This window comes from Siniperca chuatsi, linkage group LG3 (genome assembly GCF_020085105.1).
Source record: "Siniperca chuatsi isolate FFG_IHB_CAS linkage group LG3, ASM2008510v1, whole genome shotgun sequence".
NCBI lineage: Eukaryota > Metazoa > Chordata > Actinopteri > Centrarchiformes > Sinipercidae > Siniperca > Siniperca chuatsi.
Genome location: NC_058044.1, coordinates 15,157,638 through 15,166,108, shown reverse-complemented (window position 1 = coordinate 15,166,108; position 8,471 = coordinate 15,157,638).

Genomic DNA, 8,471 nt, shown 5'->3' with positions numbered 1-8,471 from the left:
TGCGCAGCTGAGATGCTAAATGGTCAACTGTATAAGCACACACAGGTACAGACAAGTAAAAAAAATGTTTGATGTGAGTTCTGTGTTTACTCCAACAGGAAGTGTGCAGCATGTAAACAGGAAGCTTGTAGTAGAGAAGCCATTGTGGTTGAAAGAGCAGGAGGCGCTGGCCTTCTTTGAACTGTGCTTTGTTCTCTCAGATTAACACAAGATGATCTAATCTTGGTTATGACACGATAGTTGTGAAGATGGTGGTGTACAGGACTGTGGATGAAGCGGTCATTCTTTTATGGCTTACTGTTAGCTTGTGCTTTATGACATTTGTGCAGATGGAAGCAGTAAAAGAGGTGTTTGTGTGTCTGCCAGCCCAGGGGGTTCATACATTATTCAGTCTCAGACATTAAAGATGTAGATGTGGTCAGAGACATATGCAGGAGAGACACACGGAGTGCTCACACACACACACACACACACACACACACACACACACACACACACACACACACACACACACACACACACACACACACAAACAAACAAGCATGCCTCCACACACAGACGTCTGTTGTTGCCTAATGAAACTCTGCGTAGATTTTTCACTGCACGGTGGTTTGATTTTTCTCCTACAAGTAAATTCATGAACATCTCACATTGTTGACTCAATCTCTACACACGCAGAAAGAAAAGATGAGAAAGGAGAGGTAGAAAAAGGAAGGAGTTGAAGAAAAATAGGACAAAAACAACGTAATGTGTGTGCGTCTGTGTGTGTGTATTTGGATGGTAGAGGCATGAAACGTGTCTCAAGGAGCTGAGATTTCACAGCCCAGTGACTCTGTCACTGTGCACCTGCTCACGGAGACGGTGGGAGGGAGGAAATGAGAGGAAAGAGAGAGGTAAGGTAAGGGGGGTTTGGGGTAAAAGGGAGTAGAAAATCCATCAAGAGAGAATTAGGGTGAGCGTACCAAAGGAATTTGTTCAGCAGACTAAAAAAAGCGACACAGAAAAGCCCACCATGCGATACCTTATCATCATAGTCTACTATGAGAGTGCCACTCTGTACTTTTCCACACATTAGCATATTACACTACATGACCAAAAGTATGTGGACACCCAAAAATGACACCTTTATGTGGTTGTTGAACATCTCATTCCAAAACCATGAGCATTGATCAATCACTATGACAGCCTCCACTCTTCTGAGCACGTTTTTCACAAGATTTTAGAACCTTGCTGCAGGGATTTGCTCCCATTCATCCACAAGAGCATTAGTGAGGTTGGATATTGATGTTGGGCGATAAGGCCTGGCTTGAGGTCGGTTTTCCAGTTCATCCTCTCCAGTGAGCCAGCATGTACACCAAACCCTGGAACTGGCTCACCTAAATGGAAAACAGCCACCATTAATTGCATTATTAACACTTGTGCTTTTCCTACTGTGACATGTCAAAACATCTTCTGTGAAAAAGGCCCGCTGTATGTTGTAGCAATGAGATTTTCTTTAAGTGTAACTAAGGGGCCTAGTCCATGAAAAACAGCCCCAGACCAAAAGTACATGTAAGTATGTGGACAGGGGTTTCTACATACACTCACTCTCTCTCTTGTTCAGTGCAACTCAATTTAATATACTTTAATGGTATGAGTGTCACTCAAACAGTATTGTGAATGATTAAATTACAATGTTGGAAATAATGGACTATTATAATAATAATAAGACTTTCTCACTCTTGCCTCCTCTGTCTCTTTCTATCATGATGTGAGAAGAAAGGTAATAAAAAAGCTGAACTAGAGAGAGACTCAGGTGTGTCTAAATCTTTAATTGGATTTCTTGTAATCTCTGTTCTTCAGTGGAATGAAACATTTGGGTTTGGTTCAATTCACCACAACTCTAGCAACTGTTTTATGCCATTTCAGCAAAATGCAAACAAAGATTATATTCAACTTTATGTTGTGTGTGAAGATGTTGTGTAGGTTTATGTTTTTGTCCAGAACTTTGTATGTGTGTGTGTGCACACATGGTTATGTAGGTGTGTGTGAGTGAATTTGTTTTGAACATGGCTCTTTATGAGTGTGTGTGTGTGTATGTGTTTGAGAGGGAGAGAGAGAGGAGATGGAGAGAGCGAGAGAGGGGGGTGTTATCTTGCAAAGCAGACATTTTGAGCATAGCTGTGACTATAAGGTCAGTGTGAGTCCTGTGTTTTAGCCCCAGGATAAAAAGCTAATAGCAGAGTAATGACAGAGAGGGAAACTGCAAACAGGAGATAAGGCAGACAGAAACAAAATGGCCATCGCTGAGAGGGCTGATTACAGAGCCAGTGAGCGAGCATAAGAGAGGAAAAGAAACTAAAGAGAGAGAGAGACGGGGGTGGAGAAAGAACAGGATAAGCGATATAGAAAATGGATGGATGGATGTTCTGACCTCTGGATTCCTGTGGGTTACATTCAAATGATTCCCAGTGAATTTTGAGAAGGCGACCCCATCTTTTCTGTGACCCTAAAAGCACAAAATTATGCATCTGTCACTTTTATGTTTATTATGATGTGAAAATGACTAGAGTCTATTTTCCAAAGACGGAGAAATATATCTGCCTTTCTGAACCAGTATATGATACCTTAATGGCATGCTAAGTGTGCTTTTTTGCTACAAGCATCCAGCTGTATTGTTTTCCATTAGTGTTAACACGTTAGCACATGTTATTCCATTTATTTTACCACAATTAGATAATGTATCTACAGTCCCAATTTTCAAGTCAGGGGACCTAACATGAGGCTTTTGATTTGTAACTGGGAGTCACATGAAACATGTTAAAGATGGTGCATATACAGAGAACCTTTGTATGTGGTACAGGGCAAACATACAGTATAAATAAGAAAAGACTAATAGAAAGAGTGGTGATTAGGAGATTTTTATCATGGAGCCACTGGAATATTATGAATCAAGTAATGGAAACATTCTGCACATTTTTGGGTTATGGTGCTTGTTCTCCCCCTTGTGGTGATTATTTCACATTACATTAAACAGAAAAGAGTTGCGACTATGAAGCACACTTCGGGCTAATGCAATCTAATACAACAGCCCTGTAATAAATATATTATCAGGCTTAAAATGTTTTTTTTTTGTTGTTGCTCACACTGTGACAAAGAAGTGTTGGTTCTCTATGGCTCTATGGTGATTTCTGAGCACCGGTGTTTAGTGGACTGCATTATGTTGAGAGGTGTTTCTAATGTTTTGTCCCATTTACATACATGATTGGAAAAAGTACTTCTCAATATGATGCAATAAAATACAACACCACTAATTCCCGCTTTACAAGTGACCACTGAGTTGAATCAAAACATGAACATGACAAAAATTAAGATTATAAGATTGACAAAGGTTGGATTTATTACATGGCTGTTGTAATGGACTTTACTGCTGTACCTACTTAACTGCTAACTCAGTGTGCATTGACAACTTCTGTATGACTCGTCCAACACTGACAGTGTTTAATACACAGTATTCCCATTCATTAATTCACGTAATCTCTTTGCATAATTGCAGGGAACTTGTTCCATATAGCAACAACAATGGTGCACAAGCTTGGCTTTCTAAATCTATTGAAAATGCTGCCTTTAATCTTCCCATATGTTTAGCAGAATAGCTAGTCTGGTTTCAGGACGGCTCAATCCACTGAGTAATAGACTCTATGTTGTCTCTAAAGCATGTGCCCTCATCTCTATTTACTCATGGACAGAAAGATGAACAGTCCTTAAGTCATCTTACTAGAATATCGTCTGCCTTCTGTAATGTCAGCATATTCACAAATGTCACAAATATTGTTGCCAGTACTGTTTTCTTACAGATGTCTGGTTTTACTAATGTACGTTTCTTAGGGCTGCTGCATTCTTCAAAGAAAGAACTATTTTTTTAATTTTAATTGGTGAATTCTGTGTCTGAACACTTGGAACTTTTCAAAACAAACAATTTGACTTTCAACTTCCTCACTGATAGGCCACTAATAGTGCTTGGGTATATTGAAATGCACAATGTCTGAAGTTCACTCTGAATTTCTGACTGCTCAACTGATTCTAAACGTGTATTCTTCAGCCATAAACTCTTACAATTGGTGTTCACAACTGAGGGGACAACTGTAAAATCAACATATCACTGTTTACCTGTACACTTCTTTTCACAAACTGTACCAAAAATAAATCACCTATAACTTTTTAACCTATAGCTATTCTACTGCACAACATGTTGCATATTTATAGTAGTTTCAGTCATCTTTTAACATCTTGGGACAATGTTAGAAATACACGTTCCAATCCTTAGATTCATTGTGTTTTTTTAGATCCATAAGTATATATACCACAGATAAAATATCATAAAAAGACAGAGCTCTGTTATTCCCTGGAAAATCCTGGCCTACGAGACACATGAATCACTACTAAAATGAACTCAGTGAAGAATTTCGAGTCTAGACATGTCTGACAAGACCCACATGGCAACTCCAACCTGATCCTGCATGTTTACACACCAAGGGATCAGACACATCTTTATGAAGGATTTAGTCAAGCCCTTTTTTTTCTGGATTACTGTACCACCCTCATTACACCATCGAGAAGGCTGCAAGCTCCACTTGTTAAACTTGCCCAAAATTCTCCCATGTGAACCTCTTCTACTCTACAAGAATGGTCAGCTGTGCGTGTTACCCTAGAGCACATGTACAAGGTAGTGAGAGGATCTGGCCCTACAGACCTCCAGGATGTTCTCCAGCATCTACGCATAAGCTAGTTTATTCATATTCTGCCACTACCAGATGCGTGCCTGTCCTTTCCCTGTGCTAGCGGCCATCACTTTACACAGTCGTGACTACTGATTCCTGGCTTGCCAACTGAGAAATGACCTTCCTAGTCTAGGCAGAACAGAACATTTATTCCTTGCCCTCTGCCAGAGAAAACTCATCTTCCATATCGTATCCACGTCTTCTCACTGAAGATTTTCTCCTCACTACTCTCTCTACAACTCTTCATAAAAATCTTCTACAAATCCCCTCTCTCCCCTTTTTTTATACATTTCTTTTCAATACTCACTCCATACACATACTGCATACTCAGTGGCCAGTTTATTAGGTACACTTAGCTAAAATTAATGCAGTCTAATACAACAATCCTGCAATAAATCCTACCTTCATAGATGTAATGTTCAGTTTTAGTTTGGACCTGTTTTAGGCAGGCATTGATTCAACTTTATAGTTATTTTGGAGGCTGTAGTTTGTGGTGCTGTTAAATTATGTTGCATCATACTGAGAGGTGTTTCTAATATTATGTCCAATCAATTTATATCAATGAGGGTAGAGTAAATAATAGAAACACCTGTCAGTATAATACAATACAATTCAACAGCACCACAAACTATAGTTTCAACAAAAACGGAACATTTAAAACTTAATTTAGGTAGGATTTATTTGTATTTGACTGCGTTCGTTTTAGCTGCACCTAATAAACGGACAACTGAGTGTATATGAAGGGTCATGCTGAAGAAAGTGGACCCAATATGAATGTTTAAGTACATTATTTTTAACCCTCATTCTTATCATCCCATATGCGGTTCTTAAACTCATAGGTGTGTATTTCACACATCTCACTTTACACTATCAGTGGCATTATTTTTGGTCAGCCATATTTGTATATAATGCAAAAATAATGAAAGTGACTTTTCCTTTTTTTCAGCAGCGCAGTGCAATTTCACTTACAACTCCCAAAGGAAAAAAAAATATTGTGAATTTACTCACTGATATTGTAATGTCTGGATAAAGGTAAACACCAGCATAAGCTATTTTGAATAAAGTGCGTGACATGATCTATGTTTATTTGTCTATATGTAATTTATGTAGGTGTTTTAATTTATTTATTAATTTAATTTATTTACATTTAATTCATCTATGTTTTCTATTTTTTTGTTGCAGGTAGCAAACCTTAGTCATAAAGTATCTACAGTATGTCTGTCCAGGGAGAGATATCCCTCCTATGTTGCTTTTTGTGAGGTTTCTTCCTTTTTTTTCTGTTAAAGAGTTCTTTGGGGCAGTTTTTCTTTACCAGATGGTCTCAGGCTGGAGGGAGTCGTATGCTGTACATATTGTAAAGTCTTTAGAGGAAAATAGTGATTTTGAGCTATGTAGGGTTATATTTTGTGCTTCTACAGTGCTATATCAAGTGCATTTTTTGCTAATTGTTCATCTTTCCTACACCTGCTGATGGAGCTCTCTTATCAATGAATCACCTGGCAGGAGGAGTGTTCAAATCAAGTTCAAGTCATTGTGTGTAAATGCTACCATGCCCCCTAGGGATTACAGTGCCTGTTTGTGAACTGCTATAGTTCATCACCTAATAATAATATAAAAAAATATGGATCTATTGTCTAACAAACATATACATATAAGATACAGTTAAGAGCTGACTTTTGGTTACTTCATTTGTAATACTAGTGTTTGTCCACTAGGGAGCAGAACAGAACATTTATGGAAGTCTTCACAAATTTAGTCCAGTTCACAAGATAAGAAATGATTCGAAGATATTAAGACCTATTCTCCAAATATTGCCCACATATTTCTTTGGGAAGCCATGTTGCTTCACGTGTTTTATTCCCTGTTTAATTAAGTTTTATTCCTTATAGACAAGCACATTAGTATTTATTTATTTAGTTAGTTTATGATGAATTAGCAGTCCCCCCCAAACTAAGGCATACATCAGATAATTTGCCTTGTGTGTCAGTTTTATTGCCTAGCCCTGCACAATCCAAACTCCCTCTGCTGCTATCTTTGCCCATTTTTCTTCTATCTCTCTCTTTGTTTGCAGTCTGCCCATTCTGCCTCCCAGCTCTCTCAGCAGCTTTTGACTTCTTTCAAAATATGCTTTCTGAGCATCCCCCCCCCTCTCTTTCACACACACACACACACAAACCATGGCCACCACAACTCTTCATGGGAGAGTTCTGTCATGCTCTGTAGATTGGGTGTCCCAGGGTGATTAACTATTGATATGGAGCTCAGGTAACACACCTGATATCTGGGGGGACTGGGAGGGGTAAAGGGAGGGAAGGAGGGGGCAGGGAGAAAGAGAATAGCATAGGCAGAGGGAGGGGGGAGAAAATAGAGAGTGAAACAGAGAGAAATAGTGTACGCCGGCAAAGTGGGAAAGAGACATAATGCGAGAGCGTGAAGGCAGGAGCCAGTTATCAGAAGCATACGCTCCAAATCTACATACAGGCCCTTTTTGGATTGGAGGACTGAGTGGATGCTCAGACCCAGTAGCCAATGGCAGAGTGGCATATTGTGATGACTTAGGGCATAGCTGAGGAAATGGGGTGCTAAGGGCAGTGAATGTATTAAAAGAGATGAACAGTGTGTGTGTGTGTGGAAGGCAGATGCATACACAAATGGATCACTGTTAGAGAAGAAAAATACATTTGTTTTAAACTACACACATCATGGCTCTGCTCTGCTCTCCACACCCCCACCCCCCAAAATTACTTTGCATTCCCTTCAGTTTATGGGTGTGTGCATACCATGTAAACAGACCCACTTCTTTGTGTGACAACTCACCCCTTAAATTCTTTATATCGATCTCTTTTCTACCTGATAAGCATCTGTCCTCTCTTGACTGTTTGCCGGTGGGGAGTTAACCCCCAGTCCCCTTTCCCAAAACTTCCCTGCAGGTGAACGGCAATAGCACGACAGCCTTTTCTACTTCAAACATACAGTATAGAGTGTGTGTAGTGTGTATTGTGCTGTATTTCTGCAAATAAATGACTAAATACGAAGCACACAATCTTCACAATCATCTGCTGGTATTGTTTGAACAATATGTGGCATTTCTGTTGATGTAGAATATACAAGACACATACACACACACTTGCACACGCAAAGGACTGGTGCAGATGTTGTAATAATGTGGCTCAGCACTGCAGTTTGCTGTAGATAGCTAATTATCTTGTTGATTATAAAGATATATTTCAAAGCATTTTTGCCAATATAGTTTTAGGAGAACAGAGTGCTGAATTCCAGCAACTCTATCTTCCAGCCCTCAGTCATCAATCTTTTAGAAGCACACACACACACACACACACACACACACACACACACAGGGTGAGTGGGTGAAACAGATAGATCTATAAATAGATCAATAGTAAATTATATATTAACCATTAATACAACAATTTGTTACAATTTATTGATACAACAAATCAAGCAATCCATCAATTGACTGACAGAAAATTAATCTGCAGCAATTTAGAAAATTGATAAATCGTTTAAATGATTTTTTAAACAAAAATGCTAGATATTCTCTGGTCCTTGCCTAGAGGCAGGGACAGTCCAAACTAACCTACGGCCCATACACTCACCCCAACTGTTGACAGTAGATACACACACATGGAGTCACCTAAGAAGCCAAGTACCTGTATGAACCAATAGTCCACGCTCATTGTGCTTTTCTCA